Here is a 19,922-nt window from a genome sequence, read left to right as displayed (position 1 = left end):
TTTGGACTAAAGCTAGGAGCCTGGAAGGTGGGCACTGGGTAAATGGGAAGAGGTGTGTTGGTGGTTTGATGCTGACTTTGCTGACTCTCTGCCCACTCTACCACCTTGCCAGCCATTCACAAACCTGATAGTCCAAGCAGCCATCCCTGGGTCCCCACTCATTCATTCTCCCCAGATAAATGTCAACTCTTTCGTATTCTTTAGTGCAGAATCATCAGCTCTTTCTTGGCCAGGCTCTGAGTAGATTAAAATGTTTATTTTGAGGGAAATTTGGCACCTCCCCTCAGGCACCTCTGCTATTTTATATCAAGACAAGAGGAAAGAGCTTTCTGGATGAGATATAATCAAGTTTCTAAATGTTCATAGTAACTCAGTCACAGATCATCTGGTATCTAACCAGCTAGCTCTCTCTCTTCAACCATCAATACAGAGTATCTGCAATTTAGATACGTATGTGAGAACTCAATCTTACATTGATTAGTATCTGGTTCCTGTGAATGATATGACAGATACAACTGATATTTGGGAGGGACAATCTGAGAGTACCCTAGATTTTTTTAAAGCATGTTTTCTGTACTCATTTAGTGAGGTGGAAGGCAGGAGGGGTTAAAGAAAGGTCCCTGGATCTTAGAGAAAAGAATGTCCTCCTAGGGCAAAACTATTAAGACCAATCCATGCCAGATGAGAGAAACTTGTACCAAAATTGCCCACACTTAAAAAAAAAAAAAATGTGTTCAGTCTTGTGACTTGAGTATTTCCTCAAATCCAGAATGCAACTAAGAAAGTGGGGTCCTACTCAATTTCATATCCTGAATGAAGAAAGATAGGCACATGAAAAAATGCTCGATATCGCTAATTATCAGAGAAATGCAAATCAAAAGTACAATAAGGTATTACCTCACACCAGTCAGAATGGCCATCATTAAAAAGTCCACAAATGATAAATGCTGGAGAGGGTATGGAGAAAAGTGAACACTCCTACACTGCTGGTGAGAATGTAGTTTGGTACAGCTGTTTTGGAAAACAGTATGGAGATTCCTCAAAAGACTAAAAACAGAATTACCATATGATCCAGCAATCCCACTCCTGGGCATATATCCAGAAGGAACTCAAATTCAAAAAGATACATGCACCCCAACGTTCACAGCAACACTATATACAATAGCCAAGACATGGAAGCAACCTAAACATCCATTGACAGATGACTGGATAAAGAAGTTGTGGTATATTTATACAATGGAATACTATTCACCCATAAAAAAGAATAAAATACTGTCATTTGCAGCAAAATGGATGGACCTACAGATCGTCATTCTAAGTGAAGTAAGCCAGAAAGAGAAAGAAAAATACCATGTGATATCACTTATATGTGGAATCTAAAAAAAAAGAAAAAAGAAAAAAAGAGGACACTAATGAACTCATCTGCAAAACAGAAACAGACTTGCAGACATAATAAACAATCTTATTGTTACCAGGGGAAATGGGGTGGGAAGGGATAAATTTGGGAGTTTGAGATTTGCAAATGTTAGCCATTATGTATAAAAATAGATTAAAAAATAGATTTGTTCTGAATAGCACAGGGAACTATATTCAGTACCTTGTAATAACCTTCAATGAAAAAGAATATGAAAACAAATATATGGAGATATATATATATACACACACACATGACTGGGACATTATGCTGTATACCAGAAACTGACACATTGTAACTGACTATACTTCAATTATTTTTTAAGTGAAAAAAAAAAAAAAAAAAAAAAAAAACGAAAGATGTGTGAACACGGTGAGGTAGGGTCATCTGCATGAAGTAAAAAGGCAACTAAAAGAACTGGTCAGTGCAGTGTGCCTCTAGCACAGACTTGGCTCATGGACTCAAATATGCCACTTCCTGAAAGTTCTTTCTCCATAGTGATGAAGGATGACTCCTCTAAGTTAATAAAACTAACCCTCCAACTGATTTCATGTTCACCAAGCTATCTTGCCATGGTTTTTGTACAAGGTAAAAAGTAAGCTGATCGCTGTTAAACAGTCGTGGGTATTATGCCACGTATATACCTTACATGCATGTTTGGTGTCACAGGATCCTCATTTTTTTTTATTCCACAAGGTGAAATAGATTGTCTCTCCCTCTAAGATGCAGGCTGCCTGTAGAATACAGATACAACGCGGAGACCACAGGAGCCACGTGCACAGCAGTCTGTGCACTTCCTGCTCATACCCAGGGGGCATGCCCCTTATTTGCTCAGACTCACAGAGATAGGAGAGATGCAGCCAGTCAAGGAAGCACACTTTCAGGGGTCAAAGCAGACAAAAGTGATCCCATATGCCTTCTCTTCTTTGGAATTATAATAATGTTCTGAGTGGAGGGGAAAGTGTCTCCACCTCAGCAAAAGTTCAGGATACCACACAAGGAAGCATATATTATAGTCCTTGGAAATGATGACTAAAACAGTTAAAATTTTTACAGAAATTCCTACAAGCCCAAAGACTCTGGGGAATGCATGAGTTGAAAAGGAAAATTTTACTCCACTTTCTGGGAAAGTCTCTGTTGCCTAGATCTGACTTCAGAGAAGGCCACGTTGGTAGCCCTATCTTCAGGGGTTGGATAGCTAAATTAGAAAACAAAGACACTATTGGGCCCACCCACCACCTAGTCTCTCAGGACCGGGTGGAGAAAGGCCACTTCCTCTCTTCTTAGTGTTTATATGGCACTACTATGTTCATTCCACTTCTGCCTTCAACTCTGTCCCTCCAGCATCCTGTGAGCTGATCCATGCCATGCCAGTTCTTAAGATTTGACTTCCTCTGACTTCCTTTTTCTCCTCCTTGTACTGAGTGCATTCCTAAACTCCACCTTCTCACAATCCACTCACTCCTTGATCCCCCACAGCTGGCTTCTGTCCCAGCATTCCACCAAAGCCGCTCACAAATATCCAATGGATGCTTTTCAGTATTTACATTTCCTACGGAATTTGACACTGTTAACTGCTACCTACATAAACCTTCTCCTTTCTTGGCTCCCATGACACCAGGCTCTTCTAGTTTTCCTACTTCTCTGACCCTTACTTTGCTGGCACCTTCTCATCACGCCCTTTAAATACGGACGTTTCAGTGTTCTGTCTTGGAAACTTGGCTCAGGGCACTTCATATACACCCAAATGAATGGTGATGACCGCCTAAACTTTATTGGGATGTATCTGTGTCCTGATCTGTATCTCCAGTCCAGCACTTTATCTTAAGCTCCAAAACTATAATTCTAATTACCTACTGAATAGACCTGCTTTTAGGTCTTACAGCCAAAATCACCATGTCTAAAACTAAATTTTCTTTCCCACTCTAATTTTTCTGCATAATCTGCTCAGTGAAGTTTACCACCATGCCCCAGTCTCTCTAGACTCCCCCTTCTCCTTCCAATCAAACTTCAAGTTTTTATTGATTCTACCCACTGAATAGCTCCAAAATCCTTTCATTTATCTGTTTCTTGCCTGGACTTCTACAATAGCTTCTTAGAGGTCTCCCCATATCTAGGCTTGTCCCCTTCCAATCCATCCTCTACTCTAAAGCTAGCTTGATCATCCTAAAATGCAAACCTAATTATATGACCTCACCAGTGTGAACTTCTTCAATGGTTCCCATATGCCTCAATATTAAACTCTTTAACAACAATTTTAAGGCTATGTCCCCACACAATTAAGGTATAGTTCAAGGTGTTAGTCTCAAATTGGCCCTTCATTTTCATATCCTCATGCTTTGCTTAATGTTCTTGCTTCTTTCTTCTGCATGAAGCACTCTTATTTCCTCTCTCCCTTATCTGCCTTTTTCTAGCTTATGAAGAAATTATAGCTGAGGATAATTGGTTTGTGTCACTGCTTCCAGGACGTCTTCCTGAAAGCTTCTTGCCACTCCTCTAATGATGGATTAAATACCCTCCTTCACATTTGTCTCATAGCACCCCTTCCACAATGCTATAATGGCTTTTAACATTTGTCAGTCTCCTCTATGAGACTGAGCACCTTGAGAATACAGTGTACATTTTTAGATCTCCAGATACCAGCAAAGGGTTGGGTCTGGTGTATGTCAGTATTCCATATGTCAGTTGAATAAATAAATGCATAAGATTGATTTTAATTTTTAGTACACAATGTTTTCTATCAAGAAAAGGCAGGATTTATTTTATTATTCCAAATGTGTTTTAACCTCTCAACCCCACGGTTCTGAGTATTTTTAGTAAGCTGCCAGGCAACACAACTTTAGTTTGCATGTATTGTAAGAAGCAAGAGGACAGATGTTGAGGCAGTAAATCCCAAATCTGGATCCCAGAGCTTAGTCATAAACTCCATGGAATATTTTCTCACTGAATTACCAAGAATAATAGGCTCAAATGATATGTTTAAAATAGAAGGAACCACACATTTAGCCAGTCCTTTTTAAGCAAGCATGATTAACTACATTGTCTTTGAGAATCAGCCTCTCTGATTGAAGAGAAGCAGTTATGATTAGGTAATAACGCAGCTATTTCCTTATTTATGATTATATAACTATCCTGTAGGATGGAATCTCAACTCTGCCTCTTACTAGCTATGTGACTGGACAACTTACATAACCTTTCAAGATCTTCGTTTTCTAGACTAAAATTTTCAAAACATCCATCACTTACTTTAGGAAGTTGATGTGAAGAGGCAGTGAGCTCTGAATGAAGTGATCAGAGTGATCCCAACCAGCCCCATGGCCTCAGTTACTACTGTCCATCTGTGGGAAATATTCTTAACTTATATTTAGTTCAGACGTATATATCCTTGATCTTTCAGCTGCTTCCTTGACCTTTCAACTTGGATGATTCATAGGCACCTCAAATCTATTCTGCTCTCCCCCCTTCCCCCCAAACCTGCTTCTCCTCTAGCTTTCCATAGCACAACATCCACAGCTCAGAGAGCATCTCTACTACTCACCCAGTTGTGAGCCCAAGAACAATGGCACCATCCTCCATTCCTTCCTCAGCCTTGCCCTTCACATCTAGTCAGCCCACTCATCCAGCAAATGAGTCCTGGGATTCTACCTCCCAAAGATTCTTATGTCCACCCACCCTCCTCCATCACACTGCCACCTTTTTAGTCCAACCACCACCCCTCCCACAGCAGGCTCCTAACTCGTCTTTCAGCAGCCATTCTTGCCTCTCAACAATTTGCTTTCCACACTGCATCCAGAGTCATCTTTCCAAAGTCTCCATATGATCACATCATCCACTAGTTACTTAAAACACTTCATGGATTCCCATTACTTTAGAATAAAGACCAAAATCCTTCATGTAACCTATAGGTCCTGCTTGTTCTGCCCCTTCTGGGATTTCCAGCCTCTCTTCTCACCCTTCCCTCACTCTTTGCCTCTTTTCAAGCCCTCACCTTGCCCTTCTTCCCCTGCCACAGGGACCTAGCACAATTTTTTTTACTCTTCCCAGAATATTCTCCTCCCACTCCCTTTGCTCAGCTACATTCTACTCAGCCTTCAGATTCCAAGTGAAAGTCACTTTCTCAAGGATGTCTCAGAGACCCTCCCATAAACCCCACACTGGCTGGCACTCCTCAGGGCCCTCTAAACTTATTCTTCATATCACTTAAGGCTAATGTAATTAATTAGCTATGTGCTTAAGTCTTCCACCTCATCAGTCATTCCCAATTCTGGCTGCACATTAGATCCACCAGAAAACTTTGCAAAAATGCCAACCCCTAAGTCCCATCCCAGACTAATTAAATCAGAATCACTAAGGTGGAGCCTGGGCATTGCTATTTTTTAATGGCTCCCTGGTGCATCTAATATGCAGTCAAGTCTGAGACCACTGCTTTGGAGGGCAAGGACTATGTCTGCATATCCACAACTTTATCCCTAGTGCCAAGCACACAGCAGTGTCTGCACACAGTAGGCACTCAATAAATGGTAACTGTAGTTATGATTATTATTGTTGTTGTTGTTATGGTCAATATGGTTACGATTACGATCATAGCTTTTTTCACATTTTTGGCATCTGTGACTCTTTGCCACATAATGCCGATTATGTAGCAGCTAAATCATCTTTTTAAAATTCAGCAAGTTTCTATTTTCCTGTCAACATAGAGCTTCAATTAAGGATTAACCAGAACCTACTAGACAAAATATTTTCACAACAAACTACATCTCCAAGGTGAAACAAAATACAGCATATTTTTTTTTAAACTCAATTTGTATTTTACAATTCCTTTCTATGTAGGTGTGTACTAGTAATTATAGTCATTTGAATAGGAACTTCTGTAGTTTTGTAATGTCATGAATTAATTGGATTGGCTACTGCTTTGTCATTCTGATTCTATTTGATTTTTCACTCCTCTTTGTTAGTAGTTTTTCTCTCCTGACACGTGACCTATTTTACTAAGCAAAGGTCAGCCCCACTCCCCACCCTGGCTCAATGGTTTTATAAGAGACTGTAAAGGTATGGGGAGGCAGCAGCCTCCAGTCTGTTCCTAACAGGCAATTCCCTCAGCCATTTCTAGCCTATTTTTTAAAGGCAGCCCTGGTTCACCATCCCTGAAGCCAGCTTTGTGACGTCATCTTCAGGACTGTTTAACACAATGGTGGGAAGGGGGTTGAAACAGCACTGAGGAAATTGCTAAGAAGCTCTTCAAAGAAACAAGCTTCAAAATCACCCTAGGAGGTTTCTCAGCAGGAGTTAGTGGGGAAAGGTGGGGTAAGGGATTCCAAGGTACCCCCAAAGGAAGCTATTGAGCCCAATACCAGCACCCTGGAAAGATGCCAGGCAAGCAAACAATACAGACACTATCACTGGAAAAAAAGAGTACATGTGAATTTGAACCTTTGCAGTTGCTCACATGCCAATGTGATACATTCAGATCTACAAACAAGACATTACTTTACAAGGAGAGGGACTAGGGCCACAGAATTTTTCTGTGCTACCCTAAATTGCGGGCTGGTGGGGCACTCTTAGGGTGACTAACCATCCCAGTTTGCCCAGGATCATCCCAGTTTTAGCATCTTTTCATACCTCAGTCTTTTCAGTCACACCCTCTTCTCCTTGTACCATCCCTACTCAGCCTCCCTCCTACCTTCTCCTGATGACCTCTGGCACTCTTAGTCTCGCTTAAACACTTATCTTTCCTTCCCTAAGCTAATTTTTGTGTCTGATTTCACTATCATCTTCAGGCTTTCCACCATTCCAACTTCTTAAATACCCCTTGAATGAACGTGATTCATCTTTTTCAGATTAAAAAAAAAAAATCTCAAAGTTGAAAGGATCCTTACAATACACACACTTCAAGGTTCCCAGCCCTGACTACAATGGAGAATCACTTGGGACTTTGCCCAGTCACCCCAGAGCAATTTCATCAGAATCTCTGGGGGAAGGGGCCAGGTACTGGTCATTTTTAAAGCCCTTCAAGTGAATTCTAATATACAGCCAAGTTTTTAAACTTCTTCCAAGTGGCAAATCTGCTTTTACTGATTTCTTGAAAGATGGGTGTTTAAGCTCTGCAGTAAAATTCTCCATTGACAGGGAGAGAAGTACACGTCTGTGTAGACCTGGTCATTGCCAGACATCTGTTATTGTTAGAAAGCTCTTATCTTGGTTCAAGTTTTGTTACATTCTAACTTTCACCCATTGATCCCAATGAGCTATGAAGCAATGCAGAGTATGTTTGCTTGTTTTCTTTAAAAAAAATTTTAATCCTCAAAGACAGCCAGTATATAAATCCCATCGTCAAGTTTCCTATTCTTGAGGCTAAATAGCCCCAGTTCTATTAACCATTCTTTATGTATTATGGTTGCCATGTATTGCCTTCCTAATTACTCTCCACTAGATGTCCTCCAGTTTGTTAATGTCCCTCTCAAACCTGCTCTGAACTGAGGATAATATTCAGATATAATGGAATTATTACATCTTTGATTTAGAAATTTAACTTTACTTGACATCACCTAATATAACTAGTTATTTTAGATATTCATACTGAGAATTGTGGTCCAGTAAAACCTACAGATCTTTTTCATGTGAACTACCTCCAAGTCTGGATTCTTATTCTGTGTGTATCATTTAAATGTCAACTTAATGGTTCCAGCCCATCTTTCCAGCTTGACAATACTTGATTCTTTTGTGTAACGCATTATTGTGCTCTAAAAACTATGTATTATTGGCAAATTTGCTAAGCATGCTTTCTATGTTTTCATCCAAGTCATTGATAAAATGTGCCATATAAGACTGAGACAAGGACAGAACTGTGCCCTGTAACCCTTTCCTCAAGGTGGTTTTCATATCATTTGTTGACGTATTTAGCCATGATCCATACTAAAACTAATGCTCTTAGTTCATTCTTATCCAGTCCATATTTCTCTACCTCACCTTTAAGTATATCATGAAATGCTTGTTATACATCTTTCTCATACTAAAGTACTTATAAGTAAAACAATATAATGTAAAGAAGTCCAATACCAACAACAAAAGAAAGACTAGTGAAAGGGAAAGTAACAGAGGAAACAAAAATCTCAGAACACATATTGATAATTGTTGAAGATGGGTCATGGGTATGTAGCAGTCTATTGTATTATTATACTATTATGCTATACTTTTTGTTCGAAATTTTCTATAACTAATTAATGTTGTGAACCTCTTGCTGAAATAAAATATACTATTTCTATAAATTTGAGAGACTGCCATAATTTATTAACTCTAGCACCCTGCTACACATCTTCTAAATTAGGGTGATTTGATACTACTTGATTTAGTAAATCCATGCCATGCTCGAGTGACTGTGGCTTTTTTTTTTTTCAGGTACTAATAAATCTTCCATACTTATTTTGCCAAGAATCAACCTCATGTGGAGTTTCCTGAGTCCATTCTCTCCCATATTTTATGATTTAGATGACTAACTCAGAATTTAAAGAACATCATCTGTGTAAGGTCCTTTAAACTCATTTAGAAAAGTCAGGGGCCCTCTTAGTAACTTCCCATCCGTTTCAGTGACTTCTTAGTGATATGTTTGAATTGATTGTGCTGCATTTTTCTAGACTGAAGCAAAATAGCAGTTCAGAGGTTCCAATTCCTTTGTAAAATCCATTATCTTTGTGCATCTCTCTTCCTGTTCATGTTCTTGCGCTGAACCATACCCAAAATAACATTTTTGTTATCTTTAGCATTTTTTCCTGCATGCCTCATCTCTAAGTGATACTGAGCCCAAGTGACACTAATTTTAGAAGAATCCTCCTAGCTTCTAAACTTTTTTCTCAATTACTTGCCCTTTTTTTCTCTATTGTACAAATACCTGGGGAAATTTTTTTTTATTTTATAAAAGTTATGATCATTATAGAAATTTTTAGAAAATAGAAAAATAAATAAAAGGGAAAGCTCACCCATAATTTCTCAGCTCCTTATCAAACTCCCTCTGGTCAAATGAGCGTTTTAAATGCCTTTCACTTCTCTTATCCATTAAGATTACTTATGATTACATAAACAGACTTCTCATTTAGTTGGTTATCTCATTTTTCTTAAAGGGTCATCTCTGGGATCAAATCCAGCATATTCTATTTTTTGAACTTTTTTTTCGGGGGTGGGAATTAGGTTTTTTAATTTTATTTTTTAATGGAGGTACTGGGGATTGAACCTAGGACCTTGTGTATGCTGAGCACGCCCTCTACCACTGAACTATGCCCTCCCCACTGGTTATCTCATTTTCAGACTCTTAACCTTTTTGAGCCATATTCTTTACAAATCTGGCCATGAGATCTCACCTATCATTGTTCTGATTTTTTTTTTTAATCCGCTTTCTTAAAAATTAAGGCCATGTGTCATTGGCTACATTTCTCTGCTTCAGGATTATTAATGCCTAAATGAACTAGTCATTTTTCTTACATTCTTAACCATACCTTTCTTTTGAATCAAAATTAAACCAAGGAAGAAGAGCACTAAAATCTTCTAACTTGTAAGGAAAATCAAGGATTTTTTCACATATTCTACTTTTGGAAAATTATATTTCCAATAAATATCTAGGTAAAGTTACAGTGTTTCAGAATTTCATACAGGGTTGGGGTGGGGGATAATGGAGAAAAGTGCTGCCAATATCTGTTGTGACCCTTGTGCCAAGCACTGTAGTAGGCACTTCACATAATTTTTTTTCATTTAATAATCTTGAAGATCCTGTATGTTAAGTATGGTTTTAGTCCCTGTTTCACAGAAAAGAAATATACAGATGAGATAGGTTAAGCAAGTGCCCCAAGACAAGGTGGTAGAATATCTTTGAATTACTAATAATTTGCATTTGCAGTGTATCAAGTCCTCCTTTGGTTGAAACATTCCACTGATAGTCTATTTTGCTTCTGTCCTCGCTTTGTAATGTGTAATAGAAACATTTCATCCAAAGTCTCCACTTGACCAGGGTGGTTTATCTTATACAACAATGCCCTTTTCACTGTCCCTCTTTTGTATTCTTACCCAAAGCCCTTCAAGGAGCTGCCAACCTCACACTTCGGTATTTTCATACAAACAATATCTTTAACATTCCCTCCCTCTCTAAAACATTTCTGTCCCATGTCTTTAAATAAGAAATGGACTTCCTAGCCCTTGGTGAATTAGGAGGCCCATCTTTTTAAACCCCTTGTGACATGTAGAACTTCATGTTTATAGAAAGTAGAGGAAGAATCTTACTGCAATCACTTAAACTTTGATATGCAAAAAAAAAAAGATGGTCAAAAGCTTGGAATACTAGACATCAAATTTCTCTAAAAGTTGTATCAATGAATTAGAGATTTAGTTTCCTTTTTTCTCTCGCAGCTCTTTCCCTGGAAATTAATACAGCTTATTATGCTTCACAGTGGAAGAAGCAAAGTCCATAGCCCAGTGCTCTCTGTGCTTCATTCTAATGTTGGTAGTTCATTACCTAAATCAAAAAACAAAAGCAAAACTAAAGCTAGAGGTTACTAGATCCGGGATTCTGAGTAAGTCACATTCTAAGTCTTTGTTTCTTCAACTGTAAAATGAAGATTTATGGTAATACTGGACAAGGCTGTTAAGGGGATTAAATTTAACTGAATAATGTACAAAAAACTGCCATATGAACTGTAAATTCAATAATTATGATAATGATGATGATAGTTCACAAGGCCATAACTTCATTTGTAATCAACATATAAAAATCAAATATGTAATACTCAAGTAACCAGATTCTCTTTACATCTGTCAATGGTATTGAAATTTTTAAAAATTTCCAGGGTTCCTCTTTTTCTCATGATAGAAAACTTCAGGGTGGATGAGAAGATTCCTGTCCTTCGGCATTTGCTGATATTTTCCTCACTGGATTTGCTGTTTGAGGAGCCAACTGTTGCTGCTGACAGTGGGCATGGAGAGCCAGAATCTCAGGCTGGGCCTGCTATGGTGGGTACCAGTCCTGAGTTGGCCTCTTCCTTGGGGAGCAACATTAACCTCAGGTTTTAGAATCAGGGCTCACTTTCTCAGGCAAAAAATGGGGGATACAGTAGGGAGAGGGGGGAGCTAGAGAATCTGCACCTTCTTCCTTTCCTGCTGGTCCTCCCCCTTTCTCCAGGTTTGTCTTTCAGGGTACTGGAAGTCCTTGGGCTCAAAGCACCCTCTATCTTCCACTGCTTCTCATTCAACTAAAGAAGAAATACGTCTGGTGGCCTTAAAACTGGAAGGGAGTTGTGTGGTCCTTTACACCTGAGAATGAATTGTTAAGATGGACTGTGGCAAAGTTGAACAGAAAGAACAGGTGTTTGGAAGCATTATAGGAAGGGGAGGGCCAAACTACCCTTTGGGATGGTTTGGGAGCAAAGGGCTTTTGGCAGCACCCAGGCACTGGGCACCACAATGGGAGGATGTAAGGGGTCAGGAGGTAGAAGAGGGGCTCAGAAATGAGGCCCTCAGATAACACATCTACTTCACCAGCACCCAGTTTTAACCTATACCTGTCTCCTTCCCTCCTCATCAGATGAAAAGAGCAGGACTCTAGACCAGAAAAACTCCAGTTATCTTCACAATCATCTTCATCATCAATTGTTATGTGCTTGCTGGGTATCAGGCACTGTGCTAAGCACTTGACATGCATTTTTCATGAAATCCTCCAACACTGTAGATATCATTAACCCACTTTACCCTTGAGGAATCTGGGAGTCAGAGAGTTGAGTAGTGCGCACCTGGTCACACAGATAACAAGTGTAGAGCTAGAATCTGAATACAAGCCTGTCTGACTCTGGGAATCCTATGCTCTTACTTATTAGGAGAAACTAAAACTCAATTAACTTTTTTCTCTTCTATCCCTCCCACCCCCACTTACCCACCTAACCACTCCCCTCAGCCATGCATAGTCAGTTTACATAGCCATCCTCTGAAAAAAGTTGCAACAGATGGTTTCTGCCTCTTAAGTTGCCAGGTTGGGTTTTTGTGACTGACTTTCATGTCCTGTGACCTTATGATCTTGGCCACAATAGATTGTTTCAGTAACTGCTGCTTGAGCCAAAGCCTGGGCTGGGCTTGCATGATCTCATTTAATATTCATAACAAAGCTGTAAACTAAGTACTAATATTAATGCCACTGCACAGGTGGGGAAACTGACACTCAGAGAAGTTAAGTTACCAACCTGAGGTTGTACAGCTAGTAAGAGGAAGAATTAGGTTTGGAAGTCAGTTCATCTGAATGCTTGAAAACACTGCTCTACCTCCTTTTGCAGGGGAGATCAATGGAGGTGGCCTGGAACAAGAGACCCTCTTGAAATCAATTTGGGACAACGGAGGGGGGTTGTCCAGCCATTGAAGCAGGAGCTGCAGACAGAACAGAATCAGAGAAGAGCTGAGTTTTGGCAATGTAAGAGTGATCAGAGGGGGAGACTTTGACAGTGGCTGTCCAGTCACACGAGCTGGTGCTATGCCCTCATCAAAGGGGCTCCCATTCCAGCTGCTATGCAGCAACAGAGCCTGTTACCCGTGTTTCCTGACTTTTCTGTATAAGCTGTCAACCCCTATCACCTCGGGATACAGAACCCAGTCCTCATCACCTGTGCCTCACACATACACACTCTCTAGACTTAAACTCCCTGCACACACTCCATCCCAATCTGGCCTGATGGAATGAAGTGGTGAGAGCCTTGGAGCCTTGCAGTCCCTGAAGCTTGAATCCTCCCCCTACCCCAGCCTCCTTACTTCGTCTCCAAGTAACTCTCTCCCCTCCTTCTTCATTGTCTTCCAGCTCCAGGAGAAGGAGCGCTGAGGCCTAGGGGTACTTTCCAAAAGGCTCCCATGTGTTCCACATGTACATCAAATGTTTCCTGGGGGAATAGCAAGTCAGATGTAGTGTGCAACTCAGAAGGACATACAAAAAATGGCCTCCAGAATTTCCACTTCCTGTTCTATCAGGGTCTTGGGGTGGCTGGAGAGTAAAGCCAGAATCTTTTTCCAGCCCTTCACACCCTGCAGTTAGCCCCTACTCTCCTTATGAGACATCAGAGCTCACAGGAGTCCCCATGTCTCTGAGGTTGGCCAGAGCAAAGAGCTGCTGGTGAGAGTCAGTGCTGGAAATGCTGGCAGCAAGCCACGTAATCCATTTTCAGTGCTCCCATGAAGTCTGTGTATTCTAAGGAATTTGTATTTGTGAGCAGCTAGTGCTACATCTTTAGATGTTACACACAATGGGCTGTTCCAAGAAAGATCCAGGAATATAAAAAAGCAGGATTTCTTGGCTTCAGTGTCTCTTTCCTTTGCTACCCTGTCTTATGGACAATTTGGCAAGTGGTCAGATTGCTACCCTAGTCTTTCCTACAATAAACCAAAAAAAAAAAAAAAAACACCAGAACAAGAAAATCACTTGGTATATAAAGCATCCCACTACATTCCTCCCTCAGGAAGGCAGGATATAGTAATCAGAAACAGACAAAAAGAAAAAACTTGACTAGGAACCTGTATTTTTTCACATAGATCTTCTACTTCCTTCCATTCCTCTTCCAGGGCCTCTTGCTGTTCTATTTCTTGGTCACCAAATTATCCCACCTCCAAATCTGTTTCTCCTTTCCATAATCAGTAATATATAGAAACTGAGTTCCCAAGGTAACTACAAATATTTGTTATTCTTTCAGCCATGTGACTGGCCCTAAAAATAAACTCAGATACTTTTCCTACCAGCAAAATGCCAGGAACAATGTAATGGATATTGGTTTTTTATGCACACCTACGAAATAGAGAAGGCATAATGCTGCTTAGGCAAAATTTCTAGGAATACTGTGAAAGTCCTAAAATAGAAGATAATATAAAAACTGAGTGTGTCAGATTTTTCTATCTTTAAACTGGAACAAGCAAAGGAAGGCTTGGGGGAAAAGGATTAGAACAAGCAGATACACATAAGCTTACATTCACCCAAAGAAATAGAATTTGTTTCCCTTTTCAGAAAGAGAGTAGCAAAGAGAAGAGTGCACATTTGCTCTGAGGTCTAGTCAAGGCTTAGCCTCTTTCCTTTGCGATGTCTCCTTGTTGTGCCAGCCAGGGACCCTCAGAGACCTCCATGTGAAGCTGACAGTACTTGAAACCAATTCACAAACAAGATTTGCTTTCTGTTCTCATGTGACTCTGGGGTAGTTGACCTTTTGGGAGTCATGGATAAAGTCTCCATTTAAGGCTCCCACATGGTAATGACCCCACTACACAAATCATTGTGAATTAGGGAGCTCCCAAATTAAATGAGGTTTAGCAAATGGCAGTGTCACAATAACAACAGTGATACTCATAAAACTTCACATTTTGATGGTCTCGACAACAGTTTGCAAAGGTATTTATACCTCTCTTTTCTAATCCTCAGAGAAACCCTCTAGGACACAGAGGATACACATGCACACATACATGAATCCCATTTTCAGGTATGTAAAAGCTGAGGCTAAAAAACAAGGGAACGTGTCCAACCTGTATGTGGCTGGGTGTACAGTTCAACCAAGGCTTCCCCGTGTCTTGTTATCCTGGCTGTTCTCTATGTCTCCACCTCACCATTCCCACTATCATCCAAGAATCCTAAAACCATAGGATTTGTGATACAGCGGACTGGAAATTTAAAAAGCCATGTTAGAGCTTTCAGAGAATCAATTCATAAACAGATAAAATAATGGAAAGACTGTGGAGAAAAAACAAACAAACAGGAAGTGTTCAGATGACTAATGCAGGATGAAGTCACTAAGGCAACATGGAAAATTCTCTCTCTCCCTCCTTCATATCCTCCCTGCTCATGACTGTATGTCCTAAGACACAGGACTTCCCCCATATGGCCCTGTAGTAACCCCTTCCTCCAATACTGGATAGTCTCTTAAAATCCTCTGGCTAAACTTCCTGATAGACCAGGAGCAAGTTTCCAATTTTTTCTTGGAACTACCATATTAGCAGCAGTCACATTCACATCACTATCTCCTTTGACACATGTTCCTCATATGACATGGTCCCCCGATCCTTCCCCATTATGAACATACCCACCCACACAGTTTGTCAAACATCTCACTTTCAATGTGATGGACAAAGGAACTGCACCACCCATAAAGTGACTTTCAGTTCTTCACTCAATAAATCAACCGAAAAGTCAGTCAACATGTATTGAATCATGAGGGAACTTGGGAAGGATTATGAAAATGCTCTGTATCTTGATGGGAGCAAAAAGCACTGTTGCAGGGGTAATTGAGGAAGTGGAACTCCAGCACTTAACACAGGGCCTGGAACAACGTAAGTTCTTTATGGAGAAGTGCAAATCAGTGCCTTCATGGCTACTTTTGTGAGAGATACTAACAAACTGGAGAGACGAAGGGCCAACAAAGAGAAAGGAACTTTTACTCACAAAACTTTCATCACCAATTTGTCTTTCTCTGTTTCCCCTGTCCAGCTTAGCCCTGCTCTGGTGAAGACATAATTGGTTTTCATCTCAAGAATCAACCCCACCTACTTCCTGGAATATATTAGGAACTTCTTCACCTTAGTGGGAGAGCATGTGAAAAACCATGATTGCTCCCATGCCTGGGGTCAAGTGTCCTAGAAAGAATCTAACGTCCTCTTTGGGAGAATCTGGGCAAACCTCTTCAGCTAAATCCATTCTAAAATGTGTAACTGTCTCTGGCTACCCAGGTCTTGTCCTCATTTCATTTCCACCCCAGGACTAGAGTCTGGCCATATATGCTGACCAAATTGGTAGGGGGCTGACTCCCTCTACTGGTTCCAGTCCACTCTTTTCATACAGGATCTGAATTCAGTTTCCGGTGTCCTCCTGGTACTCAGACAGATCTCCCTGCCTGACAACTTGGCCACAGACAAAGAATGAACTCCCCAGATGCCCCTGGAACTGGACCCCATACCTTGGATCAAAGCCCTTAAATATGGCCATGGCCTGATCAAACATGAGTTTATTCCTCTCCCTTGGCCACGATGATCTGAACTACCCAGGGCAACTTCCTTTTACTCTCTCCCACCTGCCAAGAGCTGCAGGTACATCCCATGTCTATGGATGATTCATTTAGACCACTGACAGTGAGGAAGGAAAAAAATTACAAAGAGCAAACATATGAGCTCATAAAGCAAAGCAGTCTATTGAGGATTTAATATAGGGGCAAATAGGTCTAAAAACACTAACAAACCTAAAAACTTTACTAGTCATTGCTGTTTTATAGTTTCATTCATCCATTCATTCATTACGTACTCAATCATATATTCATGCTTGCACTGATCTGAATCATATCTGATTGCCTGAAATGTGCTTGGTACTAAATAAATATGAATAAGACTTAATCCTTGTTCTTAAAGAATCACAAAAACTAATGCTCAGAATGTGAATGTCCTATTAAATGACCTATCAAATAATTTTTTTTATGTTTGGTGTATTCTGTTAATGAAAAGAGAAAACTGCAGTACATCTTAGTAAATTAGATAATTCCATTCAACAGTATCAGCTATAATTAGCACAAAATGTAAACTGTGAGCTTCATTTCTTTAGGTGATAAATGAGCCTGGCATTTCTAGGTCTGCATCTCACCTTGGCCCTCTTAGTTATATGGCACTGGCCTCACTTCCTCACCTCTAATATGGGAATAACAGTAGTTCTTATCTCTCAAGATCACTGTAAAGGTCAAATGAGGTAATGTGCACAAAATGCTCAACATGGTGCCTGGAATGCCCCCATTTATGTTGTGTTTTCCTTCTCTAAAATGCTTATTATGTTAGTTTTTATTCATGCACTTTACATTAACAAGATCTTTCCATTTTTCAATATCACCTTAGCATCACCATTTGAGGTTTAATACGTAAGGTCAAGTGCAACTGGCCTTGAAAAAGAGATCTTAAGAAGTTAAAACAGTAACCAGTAGAGATCCCCCACCCCCAAACCGTCACTAGACATTTCTGTCCCCCTGACCACCTCCCTCTTCCTTAAGTAAACCATGCCTCTTCCCAGCGCAGGGCCTTGGCATATGCTGTTCCCTTTTTCTGCTGTATGTTCCCCTTGCTACATCCTCATCCAGCTTCTGACTTCTCATTTCTTAGATCTCAGCTACACCTCATTTAATCGTACCTAACTTTTGTTGGGTGCCTGCTGTGCTCCTGACACTGTAATGGGTGCTTTCATAGGCTTTTTCATTCGGTCCTTGCAACAAACCCTGAGGCACATTAACCTATTATCCTCAGAGAGGCTTTCCACCAATAATCGGGTGACCTGTTGAGACAGGACTGAAACGCAGACTCTGTGCCCCATCTGCCTGCCTCCATCTCCCTGCCCCCACCCACCTGCACCCCCTCACCTCCCTATACCCCTTTTTCCTGCACCTCCACCTCCCTGAACCTCCACAAAAAAACCCCCAGCAATCAACAAAAAGGATAACACACCCATACCCTATTCAAAAAGGAAATAAGGAAAAGTAAGCAGTCCAGAAATTAAAATTTGTGAGAAATCTGTCAAAACTATCACCTACTAGGAGAAGAAGCACATGACACTTCCCCGGTTAAAACTAAACCAACTGCAAGGACACATTAATAAAATGACAGTATCCCATTCAAGGCTCAATGTTTCAAAGCACATCTGGAATCTGCATAAAGTTACAGATACTAGACTTGAAGTGAGACTGTGACAGCTCGAAGCTGATCCAAAGCATTCCAAAATGTTAGCCAACTGGAGCTTGACAAAAGAGTGAAACAGAGTAGGAGATCCTGGGCCTCTTCAGGCTGGGGAATAGCAGACATGAAGGAGTCATGACAATATCCTTTCAAATATCTAAGGGACTATCTTATAAAGGGGGATTTAGATTTGGTCCATCTCTATGGCCCAGAGGACAGAACTAGTGCTAAAGGTAGAGGGAAAATGCAGGGAAAGTGAAATACTTCAACTAAGCTTTAGAGCAATCAGATCTTTCTAACAGAGGTGTCTAACATAGTAAGACAACAGTCTCTAGTGGGTGGGGGAGGTAGAGTGTAGGAGGCAAAGTACAGGACTTTCAGGATTCAATAGAGAATCCAATTTGATCTACAAGGTGGACTTTGGATGTGGCTGGACCATAACTTTTTCAGACATTCATGATAAGAAAAATAAAACAATGATATACTCTTTAAGACCTACTAACTATAAAATGAGGATAATAATAATTTTAACCTGATAGAATTGTATGAAGATAATATGTGAAATAAGTCTTCAACATGAAAGACAGAAACAAAAACAAACAACAACAAAAGAAAACTGAGAAGAAAACTTCAATTACAATCCTCAGAGAGATGAGACAATACTGCATTTATGATGCTAAAAGAATGTACAATTTTGTTTAAAGAAACCATAAAAAAATAAGAACAAACTTTTGGAAATTTAAACTATAATAACTAAAATAAGAAATGTTAACAAATAGTTGAAGGATAAAGCTGAGGAAATATCCTAGAATGTAGAGCCAACTGTTAAAGAGTACGGCAAGAACATAAATAAAATTAAAATTATTAACACAAGAGAGATAATATCTGACTAATAGGTCTTCCAGAAAGAGAGAACAGAAAAAAAAAAATGTGGGAAGGACATTATCGAAGAAAGCATATGAGAAAAATTCCCAGAACCGAAAGATCTGAGTTGCCAGGTGGGAGTGGTTGAATGCCCAACACAATGGATGAAGATAAACATGCACCAAAGTACATCAGAATAAATTTTCAGTACGTAAGGGATAAAGAAAAATCCTAAGTGCTTCCTGGAAACAAAGGGTGGGGTAGGAGGAATAAGTGACAAAAATAATCGGGAATAAGAATAACATTGAACTTCAAAATTCTGAGACACAAAGGCCTCAACATTTTTCCTCCACTGCACCTTCTCTCAGGAAGTTACTGAAGGATGTTCTCCACCCAAATGAGGTAGTGAACCTAGAAAGAGGAAGAGATGTAGTGAAATCAACACAGGAGAAAAGTCAAGGGAAACCCAGGGAGACAACTACATAACAGGCCTGGAGAGCAGCCAGCCTAACCTGGAGCGGGTTAAAAAAGGACAGACAGGAAAAGAAGTGGGATGGAAAAAAAAAGATCACTGAATATGTAGAACAGTATATCAAAGAATATACTGCAAAGAATTCTTTGCAAAAAAAGAATTACTATTAGAGACATAGATGAAGAAATGAGACCTTATTAACACTAGTAAAAATGAAAAGTTGCACAGGAAAGGAAATCTAAAGCACAGACAATACTTACCCAACATGCGAAGGTAAACATTGGATACTGATTTAACCAAAAATTGTAATATCACTATACCGGGACGGTATGGAGAGGGCAACCCTGGGTGAATATAAGAAAGCAATATACTCAGCTACCATAGTAGGGAAGCAACAGATAACATCTAAGTTAGTGGAGTAAGCACAAATGTCAAAAGAAATCCTAAAAAGATTAAAAGGGCTACTCTGGAGAATAGGACTTAAGG

The 19,922-nt window shown here is 40.0% G+C and overlaps 1 protein-coding gene across 6 annotated transcripts in view; it reads right to left on the bottom strand.

Moving 5' to 3' along the window:
• The window catches only part of ENTPD1 (ectonucleoside triphosphate diphosphohydrolase 1), an 85,812-nt gene that overhangs the window by 51,144 nt on the left and 14,746 nt on the right, over positions 1-19,922 (bottom strand). The window contains exons 2-3 of one of the 6 annotated variants that reach the window (XM_064488295.1): positions 13,184-13,308; positions 12,625-12,805 (exon numbers count right to left, since the gene is read on the bottom strand). The exons of 3 other annotated variants lie outside the window; for them this stretch is intronic. The gene's annotated coding sequence lies outside the window, so the exon portion shown is untranslated. The remainder of the gene's footprint in view (positions 1-12,624; positions 12,806-13,183; positions 13,309-19,922) is intronic. 2 more of the 6 variants (XM_031461482.2, XM_064488296.1) reach the window with 2 other exon arrangements.

This window comes from Camelus dromedarius, chromosome 8, assembly GCF_036321535.1.
Source record: "Camelus dromedarius isolate mCamDro1 chromosome 8, mCamDro1.pat, whole genome shotgun sequence".
In the NCBI taxonomy this organism is placed as follows: domain Eukaryota; kingdom Metazoa; phylum Chordata; class Mammalia; order Artiodactyla; family Camelidae; genus Camelus; species Camelus dromedarius.
This window is presented reverse-complemented; position numbering and strand designations above follow the sequence as displayed.